The sequence below is a fragment of the Crotalus tigris genome, unplaced genomic scaffold, assembly GCF_016545835.1.
Source record: "Crotalus tigris isolate CLP2741 ecotype Arizona unplaced genomic scaffold, ASM1654583v1 scf7180000024401.5802323, whole genome shotgun sequence".
NCBI lineage: Eukaryota > Metazoa > Chordata > Lepidosauria > Squamata > Viperidae > Crotalus > Crotalus tigris.
The window spans coordinates 455329-469632 of NW_024100569.1; the positions used below are offsets into that span (position 1 = coordinate 455329).

The window sequence follows — 14304 nt, forward strand, 5'->3', positions numbered from 1 at the left end:
ATTTTTCACAGCTAAGCTAAATGCTATGCAACCTGTACACAGCAATGGTAGGGCAGTGGATGAAAATAATTCAGAATTCTGGCAGTGTAGAGAATGTGGTTGCTGCAGTGTTATCATCCTTCAAAAATTAGAAACTCTCTGCCCCTATCTGCACTAGGGGCAGCTACTAATGACCGCAATTAACCAACACACCTTTGAATGCATAATAGTTTGTTCTGATGTTAGGCAGCTTCCTGTAGGTGTTATGTGAAAGGGTGAAATTTGATATGGAATTTCTTGCAATTTTCTATCAACTATGCCCAACTTCAAAGTTAGCTTGCTGAATCTCTAGTCTCATAATTGATCTTCTTTATGTCTGTTCTCTTAAATCAGCCATAATGGATGAGAATTTGGGGAGTTCTGGTACCAACGTATCCGGGGAAAAGCTGGTCTAACCTCAAGACAATACTGATTCTCTCTAGGCTATAAAGAGAAAAACCAAATGTCACTGGGCTTATTTCTTGTTTTCTGCTTTAGAGTCATTATCCTAAATCTGAAAACATGTGCAATTAATCTTCCCCAGAACAGCTGTTTCCATAGCATAAGGCAACAATGCTTGGCATGTTGCACAAGTAGGTTCTTTCCTCCAGGCCTAAGAAAATGCTTACGGTCAAACTTTTTAAGTTGATCAAAACCAACAAACTAAGATAAAAAAATGATCTTTCTGAGCTTCATGTAATTGCTATAGAGAAATAAGCCATATAGAAAAAGCTTACACAACAAGCCGCGATTTCAGAAGCACTGAAATTCAATAGACTGCAAATTGTAATGGCAGATGTATCACTGAATGTCTTTTCACTGTACTGTATATTATTTTAGTAGAGAAATAGGTCATCATTGGATGATCTGATTAACCTCTCTCTATTCAAATTCCTCACATACATATTGCTACTACTTAGCAAGGATTTTTTTAAAATGTCCAGTTCATTCTAGTAATCATTAAATGAATGCAAATGACACTTTTTAAAAAACTGCTATTAAAAAATTGGAAGTACTGCTGGAAGTGTTTTCAAGAAGTTGATATATCTTTGGATCTCGCCTCTCAATTCCAATTATAAATGTAATTACTTATAAATCATAGCTTCATATTTACTATCACTTGTATTATAGAATGGTTGAGTAGTACTATGGGGGAAATTAAAGCCCAATCCTCATTTATCATTGGCAAATGAGGCTACAACATTAGTGCTGCCCATAGATTATTGTCCAAATGCAGTTTTTTTTTATTAATCATCTCCATACAATAATGAACACAAAAACTAGACTACACATTTCTTTTAAAAAGAAAGGATATTTAGCAAGCTATAGCTATTACAAAGGAGAAGTAATTTCGTTGCTACATATCAAGCAGTAAACATGATGCAGCATTATATATGAATGAATGGGACCACTGTCATTATTATATTCATAGTGCATAATAGAATCTTGTCTGTATTTTACATAAGACATTACATTTAAGTTAAATTAATGACCACACTTATTTATCACAATAAACCAGAATCCTAGTTTTCCATGAATTATCATTTATGTGAATGGGCTCAGTACGTTCTTAAGATTCCTCTTGTCAATACAAACGGCTAAACAGTTCATTTCATGGCTGTTTTTCATGAAAGCTGCCAACTCTGATTTACTAACACCTAACAAGCCAGGCTTGGAAGCAAGAAATACAGTTCTCAATTCAAATTTGCTAGAAAATATGGGTATATCCAAATTGGCCAGTGGTATCCATTGTGGGTAAATGATGACACCTATGAAATGGCATTATGAACATACCACAAGTTGCATCAGACTTTGGATACAGGGACATAATGACAGCATTCATATAATGACATCACCTCACATATGTTGTCATTTGGAATTGCAATTTGCATATAGGAAACTTCCTACATATCTGAGGAATTCCATGCTGGTCAAAGGGGTTACAGACTGTTTTCACATATTTGGCTAAGAGATAACCCATTTACAATCTATGATTGAAAAGACATATATTGTACTTCTAATAGAACGGTACAGTAAATTAGGATTTGGGGTTGGGGAAAAAACATTCTTAATTTAGTAATGGAAAAGCACTTTTTTCTATGACTGAGATTGCATAACTATTGGAAAAGTTGAACACCAGAATTTCTGTTAAGGAAACAGACTAGCTCATCAGTGTTCCTAGGAATAAATAGAGTGGTTCATGTATACCACTATTCATACAGATTTTGGCACCATTTGAAAAAAATACATTATATTAATCGAAAGCAAATTCATTCATCCATTATAATTCTCCCCTCCCAAATTTAAGTTAAATTTAAAAAGCTTGTGAGAACTACACTTCTAAAGTTTGGACATATACTTTTATTTAGGATTTTATCTTTGTACAGTTTTTATTTTTTATGATTGTAAACTTGCTCAGAGGTAAGAGGGGTAGAGAATAAATTTTATAAATAAATAAATATTTCACTGCATATTGTTATTGCTTTTTAAAAGCATGACAGTTCCTGAACAATGAGATTAAAAAACAACTTTGAAAAATAAAGAATTCAGGAAATGTATCACACAGTGTTTGAGAGAATGTGCTCAGTTGAACCAAGATGTTCAATCTCCAGTATTCTTCTCTTTCAGACATTTTGCTACTTAGGAATTCTGGTAATTAAAGCCTAATTATCTGGAGGGCATCAAATAGAAAACATATTTTAAAAAACTGAATTATATAATGCAAGTATACACTTAATTTACCTTGCAAAAATCTTATTATTAAAAGACTTTCAAATAATATTCCAAAACCTTAATCATCATATTGTGGTCAGTGAACTGATTAGTAACTTCTGCAAAAGCTGACATATAATGAGGACAGTGTTTTGACAGATGAACCAAAAATTTCACCTCATGATTTTTGAAAATGTTTAGAATGTTCATGAATCAGTAAATTCAGTAGATTTATATCAAAATAGGAGGCATGAATACATGGTGTTGGTTTTCAAACATTATTTATTAAGCAACATTCAAATCGCATCAAATTAATGTTTACTACCATTATAGACCAGCCTATATTAGTGGATGAAGTAATACCAAAGAGATATGATTAAAACATGGAACAGATTCCAACATTTATTAAATGTTCAATTAAAGTTGATAACCTTTTTGTAATAAAGATAACAAAATAACAGAATAATGGAGTGGAAGGGAACTTGGAGGTCTTCTAGTCCAACCCCCCCTCCCTCAGGCAGAAAGACAAATGGTTGTCCAATCTCTTCTTAAAAACCACCAGTGTTGGAGCACCCCAACTTCTGGAGTCAAGTTGTTCCACTGATTAATTGATCTAACTAAATTAAATTTAGTTTAATTAACAGTCTAATTTAATTTCATTTAATCTAAATTAACAAGTCAATTTAGCCATTAAATTGTTTTGGAAAACTTTCTATTTTTATATTTCTCTGTGCTTGTATTCACACATATGATACACAGAGACTAACATATAGATACAGCTAACAATTAACAGTACATGTCTTCTATTGTGGCATTGCTTTCATTATTCTCATTGGAAGCAACAAGATTTTACAAAACGCCTGCCATCTTGGAAGCTAAACAAAAGAGCTTTCTGCTATAGTTAATAAATCCTAAAGGATTGGTGGCAATCTTGTTGAAGTAGAGTTCATTATATTATAATGGCACTAATAAAACATATCTTAGTCTACATTAAAAACAATTTGTTAATAAAAGCATAAAATATCATGCTATATTTGTTTCTGACACATGGAAATATTTAGTAATTATTATATTTAAGTTGAAAAGCTGATTTGCTACTTATGACAAGTAATGAAGCTTCTCTAATACATTAACTAGAAAGTAATTATCCTCTATTTTTGGCAAAACTGAATTTTGTGCTTCTGTTTTTGGTTGAAGAAGCATATAAAGGTGTATAATTTAATGATAATCAAGCACAAAAAGGGATGTTTGGATAGTGTTTCAAATGTGTATACTAGGTAATACTAGGTATGTATACATACTGTACCAATGAAAATGTGAGCAATGTACACATGAATCTTCAGTCAGAATATAAATAACATCCCCCAAATGACAATGAAAGATCTGTCTATTCCTGAGTAATAGGTATTATGAAAGGTCTGAATCACCTCTTACAAAATATATAACTCCGAAGAGTTTCTCTTTGCAAACTACATGTCACACACATGTGTGACATTAATGTTGTGTTCATCAATCTAGATATATAAGTTCCTATATTTACATTGGGAAAAAACCCACTGGCTTCCTTTTAAATAAAATTTCCCTTGTGCAGTAGCATAATACTTATGTTTGAGAAAACATGCATATATTTATAGATATTACAAAGACTACTGTCATATTCAAGACAAAAGTAATTTTGAAATAAATTTTTAGCCTCTAATTACATATTTACAGCAGACTCTGATCATGTACACATCTTCTGCATGGAGATATGTGACATGCAGCATATTTTCGCAATATAAACATGCAATGAATTAAAAAGTTTGGTTTGATATTATTATTTTGTAGGTTGCCAATCTACAAGTTGCTGACTCTCCAGCCTTCTCTCTCTTTGTGTGTATATGAGAGAAAGAAAAAATGTGTCTAACAGACAAAGACAAAGAGATATTATGAAAATTCCAGAACAATCATTAATCTTATCTTATCCCATGGAAATGGCATTTCAATGAGATAAAATGGGAGAGGATACAATCACTGAAAGTCTTAAGTCATCTGCTATTATAATTAATTATTAGATTCCATTGATATGTCCACTAAACAATGTTACATTCACAGGTGTAACTCTTTTCAAATACAATTCTTCTAGAAAATATTTCGTTTTTTTTGAGATGGATATTGCACAATATAAAGTGGCAGGTTTTGCAATTTGGGGGCTGATTCAAAACAACTGGATTTTTTTTCCTGATACTTAATATGAAGATGATTTTTTTAAAAAAAAAAACATGGAATGAGTAGCATTAAGAATATTTTTCAGGCTACCTCCTCAAAAGCTGATGCAGCTTTGATCCTATCTACAGGAACTGATGTGCTTTATGAAAAGTTTTTAGAAGACTCTTAATTTCCTTTGGGCTATGGACATGGGGAAAAGAAACATAATTCAGAATTCAAACAATAAAATGAGAAGCAGCAATTGTGCCTCTCCCTCTCCCACCATTAAAATTGAGTTCTCGGTTGTAATCCTGGCTCCCAGGCAACCTACCAGCAGCAAATCTGGGATGACGGATTTGTTTTGACTGCAGAACCATGCAGACAAATGGAATAGACAGATGGCATGATGTGTATTCATGATACATGTCCTCGTACCACAGTCTAGTCCATACTGCCTTTTTAATATAAAAAATTAAGGCAGAGCTGAAATCTCAGCAGCGTGAAGAGCTTCAAGCTAACCCAACCAGAGTGGGGTGGCTCTTTTTCAATCTGAATGAATTCATAGATAGTATCATGCTGAGGGATATACTAGCATTTTTTTCCCCCATTGGTTCTTTCTTTGTAATGATGGAGCACTATGCCTTTAATAAATTTATATCAAGAGAGGAAAGAGAAAGAGACATTGAGAGAGAAATCAATGATGATTATAGAAAGCTAAGATTAGATTCATTCCCCGCTGGCATAAAAAAACGGATATAGTATCAGAATGCCAGATATAAGCAATATAACATTGAAGATATTTAATTCTATCATATTAAGCAAAGAATGAGGTGAAAATCCTGTGGTGGTTTGTCTCTCTTCACCGTGTGATAAAGAAAACCACCCCCTCTTTTTCCCAAACTTCTTTTATCTGGAAGCCTGGCTGATTAAACACAAAGAAAGCATATGCTTGTCAGCAAATGCAGTGAGCATTGTTCAACATAAAAGAAGCTATTTATTCCCCAATGTAGAATCAGCTGGGATATGATGGGGGGAGGGGCTCTCTCTCCTCTTGATAAAATATGCTTTTCTTTTTGTTTTATTGCCTCAGCTTTGTCAAACATTCCTCATAATCTGCTACCAGGTTCAACACCAAACGCCAAAGAGGGTTGCAGGTACCATTTCTGTGCCGAATATCAGCTTATTTCAGAGAATCTGTGAAAACAATTAAAACCAGGAAAATCTCCTATTCAAATCTCACCTTGCCTCAAAATTCACCAGGCAATCGTAAGATATATCTTAATTCTTTCTGAAATTGCCAGGATGGGAATAATAATAATGCTAGGCTGCATTAACAGAGGGATAGAATCAAGATCACGTGAAGTGTTAATACCACTTTACAATGCCCTGGTAAGGCCAAATTTGGAATACTGCATCCAGTTTTGGTCACCATGATGTAAAAAAGATGTTGAGACTCTAGAAAGAGTACAGAGAAGAGCAACAAAGATGATTAGAGGTCTGGAGGCTAAAACATATAAGGAACGGTTGCTGGAATTGGGTATGTCTAGTTTAATGAAGAGAAGGACGAGGGGGGACATGATAGCAATGTTTCAATATCTCAGGGGCTGCCACAAAGAAGAGGGAGTCAAGCTATTCTCCAAAGCACCTGAAGGCAGGACGAGAAGCAACGGATGGAAACTAAACAAGGAGAGAAGCAACCTAGAACTAAGAAGAAATTTTCTGACAGTTAGAACAATTAATCAGTGGAACAACCTGCCTCCAGAAGCTGTGAATCCTCCAACACTGGAAGTTTTTAAGAAGAGACTGGACAGCCATTTGTCCGAAATGGTATGGGGTTTCCTGTCTGAGCAGGGGATTGGACTAGATGACCTCCAAGGTCCCTTCCAACTTTATTACTATTATTATTATTATACTGATCTTCCATAGGAGAATGCTATAAGGTTGCTTAAAAACTGAGCAAGTTGTTGCAATGATTATAACAACATACATTTGAACACCAGGCTTTTTTCAAACACTTTTATCACATGGTTTTGTTTATTCACCATATGAACCAGCCACGACAGTAAAAATATAGCAACCAAATACTCTCCTCTATTTTTGGAATTTAAGTTCTATCTGCCTAGTCCGAATGAGAAATGGCAATTTATAGTATAAATCTCTGAATTACATAGGATATTGTCAGTGACTTAATATGTTGTACCAGTGGTCAATAATGGCATTGACAATGGGAAATGCAATATTATAACCTCAAGTTATAAGGTCAGTTTTAGCAAGAGGCAAGAAGTGCAAAGAAAACATGCCACATGAATTCAACCTAGTTCGTAATTAATATTTTTGAAATACTTGGAACATTTTTCAGATTTCAAACATTAATTCTAACTGTGACACCACAAACATTAACAAGAAGTGTACAATGGGATCAACGTATATGGGACTTTGCCCATACAATGGTTTTGCAGAATTAACGTAAAGGATATTAATGCCCCATCTTGAACATATTTTCAGTGGAATCCAATGGATTTTAAAGGAATTTCTTTTGTAAAAGGGTATTTAGAATTTCTGCTTTGTTTTAAATTCTGCTTAAAATAGTGTTATAAATTGTATTAATAAAGGATTTTTCTTTCAACTAGCCACCAAGGTCCAGTAAGAAAAGAGGCAACTTACTTCTATGGGGCATTATGTTTCTTTACCATTCCTTACCTCTGACATAATCTATGGAAGGATGAATTCTTCAAACATACTTTGTAGAGGGGAAGGATCTTATCTCTTGTTAGAATTTAGAAGAACTTTATAAGTAACTCAGCAAACATGAAAATGGTAATTTGACATACCAAAGTTTTGGCTTCCCAGAAGACCAAAGATCAATCAACTCAGCAATAAAAAAATAAATATTTCCTGAGTTGATTTGGATTCTTGATAATTGTCTGGGCATGTCCATAGAGGGTGGAGTTTTTTGGCAAAATCCAGACACTTTCAGATTCAGTGCCAGGAAAACAAGTAAAAATAATTTGTTTTTGGTCAAGAAAGCCCAAGACAGCCAGTTTGGCGTAATGGTTAATGCATCAGGTTAGAAACTGGGAGATTGTGAGTTCCAGTCCCACCTTAAGCACGAAGCCAGCTTGGGAATCTTGTGTCTGTCACTCTCTCTCTCTCTCTCTCTCTCTGCCCTAGGAAGGGGGCAACAGCAAACTACTTCTGAAATCTTGCCAAAAGAACTGCAGGGACTTCTCCATGAAACAGCCAGGGGTCAACACTGACTCAAAGGCACAAAAAGAAATAAGTAAATAAATAGTAAACCCACAGAGTTTATCGCAGAATGCAAAACTCTTTGTACTTGGTACTTGCACAGGTGCTCAGAAAATCATTTTTTAAAAAGTAGCTCTTGTCTACTGGAAAGTTGCCAACATGGTTTCAACCCACATTATATAACTAACCTTTGTTAATGATGCTATTATTTTTCTACTTATTAATTTTTGCTCTGATATCTTCAAAACAATTAATAATGCAAACTCCTTTGATCTTTGTATTTGTGCTTCTATATTTTCAGACAACTGATTTTCACAGCCCTGAAAACTAGCAAATTTATTATTTGTTTAAACCATCCCTAGAACCAAAATACTGAATTCCACATCAAACAAAAGTCATGGTGCTTCAAATGATAAAGAGTTCCAGCAGTTTAAAGCAATTTTATTTTTTAAAAAATTCAAGTTTGCTTGTTATTCATGACATTTGGACACAATTCACAAAAAATAGATTACCTGAATAATTTTTATTAACATTATGATAAATCAGGCTACTGTACCTTGGAATTCTGCTAACATGCCTCATCTGTTTTCCTTTTTGGTAGATACAGAAGATATCTTGAGTTAATTTAGTTACTCATCTGGGTCTCTCCATTCAACTGGCAAAAGAAAGCAAAGGAGAATTTGAGTTTTGTACATGTGGGTGTGTGTGTAAAACACCTTTTTTATTTTTAAATCCTACATTTTCTCATGATTTGGTCATACATAATTTGATAAAATGAATGGTGGTATACAAATAGGAAACAACTTTCATGAATAGCAACTAGTATTTTGTATGGGGGAAACAAGCACACATCCCACTGAATCCATGTAACATGAAAATTCTTTTCTCTTACAATTTTTAGGCCAATGAACAAATAAAACTGCCTCACATGATGAATCCTATCACAATAAGGAGTTGGAGAATATGGGTAAATGTACAATATCAATACTTCTGTAATCCTGAAACTAGTCTGTTTCCTCAAATACAGTACTATCTGTACTAGGTAAGAATATAGTATTGATCTGAACAGAAATTGTACAGGAAACATGAGGGAAGGGCCATCTTCTTTTTTCTCTCAAAGGATAAAACTGCTAAGCTAGGCCTTCCATAAGGAAAGTTTAGTTGATCTATCGAGTCACTGAAAAAGCAGAAAAGAATGCAGTTACGTATCCAATACCAGTTGAACCATACTGTTTCCTCTAGCAGATTCTACAAATATGAGAAATGACTTTTGTTCAAGTCCTAATATATATGTCTAGAACTTTAGCATAAGAAAGGACAGATGACATGGTCCATCCACATGTATTTATTTAATTTATATGCTACCCATCTCACTATCAAGTGACTCTGATGGTATATAGATCCTTTCCCCATGCCTGCCATGTAGACTTCATTTTCATTTTCATCCCACAACTTCTCATATGTTCCTTCGGTGTAGTATTTCCTGTGTACCATATTTTACTGAGCCTTTTCCTACATCACAACCAGTTGCATTTGAGGTTGTGTATGTTCAAAGATGGCAGGGATGCCTCTTAGGGGTGCACATCAATTATTGCACACATGTACAAAGAGGGCTTGGATTGCAACACCATGCCAGCCATCTTCCAATGTTGACATGCAGGGGGTCTGCAAATGCCATGATAGCAGCAGAAATGTCAGATAAAAAAATCAATCAATTAAAATCAGTAATATAGAACAGGGGTCCTCAACCCTCGTTCCGTGGACCAGTACCTGGCCACAGCATGCCAGCAACCAATCTGCACAAACAAACAAAGCCCCATCCATGAGATGTAAGCAGCACACAAAACCACGCACCCTCTAGTCCGTGGAAAAACCTCTCTCCACAGAACAGGTCCCTAGTGCCCAAAAGGTTGGGGACCTCTGATGTAGAATGTCACAGTAAACTTCTTAGGCTTTTCCTATTTTATTTATAGAAACCTGCCCTAAAAACTTTTTCTAATAAATTTTAACACATCTGATCCATACCACCAAATTAAAAGTATCTATAATTATGTACGTATCTACTTATATACTGTCTTCTTTTTAAGTGAAATCTCAGCATTTTAGTTTCAGTTAAAATAATTTGAATAATGAGAACATTAGTCATGTGCAGTAAGTAGTCAGTTGTTTAAACATAATATGAGTCTCCTCTCCCCTCAGCACAGCTGAATCTATTCTGCATGGCTGCTTCACTACACCTTCTACAATGATATCCAAAGAAGATTAATCTTCCCTTTCTAGTTACATCCAAATTATCCTGAGAGCTTCATGTCAATTTTCTCTTATCAGACAAGATAAGTGTTATTGCCCATAATGTAGAAAAGTTCTATATAGTTGTTATGAATGCAAACAACTAACTATTGCACATGACTAACATTCTCATATCAGATTCATTTATCCTATGCTAGGTGGATGCTAACCATAAAAGGCAAAAGCATATTTTACATCGATAAGAAATGGACACATTGTACTCTGTTGTGTTTATAAATGCTGTTAATCATCCCAATACTACCATCTGCTCATGTGGGACAGAGCTGATTGTTATTGAATAAAGTTGTTGACCTCATTTCCTCATTGCACATGGAATCCTTATTCCAGCCACAGCAGCAGATTCAGTTAGATGTTAGGAAAAATGTTTCCTTACAATAGGAACTGGCTGACAGTGGAATAAATTACCCTGTATGTTGGTGAGTTCCTCTTTTCTGGATGTGTTCAAGCAAAACCTGGACAACCACTGATTAGAGATATTTTAATTTGGATTTCTGCACTTAAAAAGATGTGTCCTATGATGGTTTTATTCTATAATCTATATTCTATAATCATTTGCACATATTTTACAGAAATAATGTGTTGGGAGGAAGAGTTTTTATCTGCATTTCTTTCATTTCTTGGGTTGACACTTGATAAGGCAGGAGAAATGAGTAATTTTTTAAAAAAAAAAATAGCCACACATTTTTCTATCTTTTTTTCTTATTTGTTTTATTATATTTTGTTCAAGTCATGCAGATATGTGTTATGAAACTAGACACCTAATTGCTGTACTACATCTTACACTTCAGTAGTCAACTAGATAGTGTTATTGTAAGATGTATGCAGCTGTGAACAAAGCTAGAAAAGGTTAGAAATGGCCACGTTGGTTAAGATTTTTCTCCTGTTATACTTTCATCAAGTGAATAATTTGTTGGGTTGACATCGTGATTCAACTACGCTGCACTAACACGTTTCACCCAGGAAGAAAGTGATATTCTTTTCTCTTTAAACAAGACTATCTAAAAACCATTTCAACATTTATAATCATTTCATTCTTTAAGCTAGCACTGAACAGAAATCCCTTTTTTCATAAGAGAATGTATGAGAAGCAAGGTAGAAGAATGACTTTCTGGTTCATACACTATTCCTCCAGCTCCCTACTATATACGAAGAAGCTTTATGTGCAGATTTGATGCAGATTCCTGTCTTAATGCTGGCAATTAAAAAAATTAGTGTGCCATGCATACTGTGACTCTATAAACAGAATAAAATTTAGAAAACTTTCTCCAAAACATTTCTCTACCATGCATCCCGGCACTTGGGACTGCTCCTGAGAAGTTACAGCTCCCTCAGTCATAGGATCTTGATTTGCAAGCTAATCTTTTGACAAGCAAAGTCAAAGGGGGAAATTGGCAGGAATTTGCAAGTTTCAGTCATATGAAATCTTTGCTCAATCATCCATGGTGATTAGTTTAATTCTGCTAACTGGGGACTTCTGGTCACTAAGTAACGTGGTATCATATTTTATGACCAGATCACTTAGGGCTGAAAATTCCTGCATACAGTAGATAGGGCGTTTTCTCAATTTATACTCAGGAAATTTATGTACAAGTATATTACAATTATTTTTTTATGTTTTGATATCCAATTCTCACCTGAACTGTTTTTACAATTTTTCACAAGCAAGTTTTCCTATTCCTAAGCATTATATTTTAAAAACTGTCCTGTAAAAGCTCTCTGAAAAAATTCTCCATCTCTTCTTTCATATTACATACAAGTGAAAATAAAATATTGAATGTGTGTTTTATGGCTATAGGATGAAAAATTTTGCCACATCATGTGTAGAAAAATATTGCATTTTTCCAACTTTGCACAGTTATACAAGAAATAAATAACATCAGAGCTAGAAGTAATATATAGTATAAGTTGAACTAGTTGAATTGATACAAATATGACAAATACAACAGGCAAGCTCAATGTTTGTGCATTTCTACAAAGCATCATCAAAGTGGAACAATTCTGGTATCTTTTATTTTCCCACTATTTTCTATTCATGGGGCAAAATGACACATATTTCATCTTTGTCCTTTGAAAGCATTCTAAAACCTTATCACATTTAATTTCTATTGAAATAAACTCCAAACTCGGGACTACCGGAGATACGAAATTAAAAAAAATATTGATGTTGTTTCAAATTCAGATATATGGATAATGTATCCTGCAGAATTTTATGGGAAACTTTTAATTATTAAGTTAATATGTTTGGCTAGTTATATCAAAGTGTGAAACTATATTCTAATGCTATATATATATATTCATATTCTTAAGAATGCTAAAAAGAAAAAGGTGATTCCTGGGTAGGCTCATGTTTAACTAGCAAAAATGCAAGAACACCAGGAAATATAAAACTATAAAAAGTTTTAATAAGTTAAAACACCAAGCTTTCGCCGGCAACTGCCAGCATCGTCAGGGTAGCTTCCAGTCGATGGGAGAGGCTATTTATGGATATGGCGTTCTTTGCGCCCAGCTCCTGGACCTCGTTACAGGTCCCAGCCAATCCACTTGCACTCTGATTGTAGTTTCCGTGTTGCTGATCGTTATTTTCTTGTTTTCCTTGTTTGTATCTATGTCCCCACCCCCTCCTTATGTGGCCGTGGATTGGGGGAGCCTGTACGTTTTCGCTGTTTGTTTTCCTCATCCTCCTTCCTGATACTCCCCCTCCTTGTTCTCCTCCCACCTTCCCTCTTTCCATAGTCCTTTTTCACTGTTGCCATCTCATTGCTTTCTCCTACGTCACAAGATTTCATTGCAGTTATCTTATCGTAACCCCCGTTCTCCAATGTTGCCCCACTAACTTTCATTTTCTTATCAATGGGAGCGTTTTCAACGGCATTGCTAGGGCTCGTAATCCACGGCCACATGAGGAGGGGGGTGGGGACATAGATAACCATATATATATAATTTAAAAAACCAAACATACCATAATATTTCAGTAGGTATCATCTTATGATATCCTTTCTCCCTAACCTGCTGTTTTAAAAACTCTAAACCAGCGGTCCCCAATCTTTGCGCCTTGTTGGCCTGGCTGGGGATGAGAGGAAAATCGAGTTGTGTGAGCAGTGGGCCAGCGTGCATGCATGCATGCCACTCAACTTGTGCGAGCAGCGGGCTGGTGTGCACACACATGAATGAGCCAGCGCCCCGCTTTCACAACCTGGTTCCAAATAGGCCACATCCAGTTAATGGGCCGTGACCTAGGGGTTGGGGACCCCTGCTCTGAACAGTTTGCTTTTTTTTTTAAAAAAAAAAAATCTTACCTGCCTCTTTCAGGGCTTTTTCTTGTCAACTCTATCAGCTGACATGTTAGCATAAATGCAGATTAAATCCAACTGAGCAGAGAATGCCAGCCAAGGTGACCTAATAAACTCGAAAGTAACCAAGACACTACCATTTTGAGATTGTAAAGACTAATTTGCCAAATGGCTGCAATTCTTATAGCTTTTATAGTAAAAGTGCTCACTAGGATTTATGTACATTACCATCTTTTAAGTACTGTAGAAGTGTCAATTTTTAAAATTTCTTATATTGGTGTATATCCCATATCACTATACAGTATACTGCTTATATATATATATTTTAAAATGTATCCATCAATAGATGACATAGAAGTGTTCAAATATCCTTAAGTAGTTAACAATAGGTACACTGGAATTTCAGACAGAAATTATCAATGACATAATTTTATTTTGAAATCCATGCAGCAACATGTATCAGCTCTTTGCTTCTCCTTTTACTAGCCTTCAGAAATCCTAATAAATTCTGAGTGCTTTAATCTCAAAGATTAAATTATTG

The 14304-nt window shown here is 34.9% G+C and overlaps 1 long non-coding RNA gene across 1 annotated transcript in view; it reads right to left on the reverse strand.

The window, feature by feature from the left end:
* LOC120301895 overlaps nucleotides 1-14304 on the reverse strand; it is a 98583-nt gene that overhangs the window by 37618 nt on the left and 46661 nt on the right. The window contains exon 2 of the long non-coding RNA XR_005555059.1: nucleotides 8720-8818. This is a non-coding gene — a long non-coding RNA (uncharacterized LOC120301895). The remainder of the gene's footprint in view (nucleotides 1-8719; nucleotides 8819-14304) is intronic.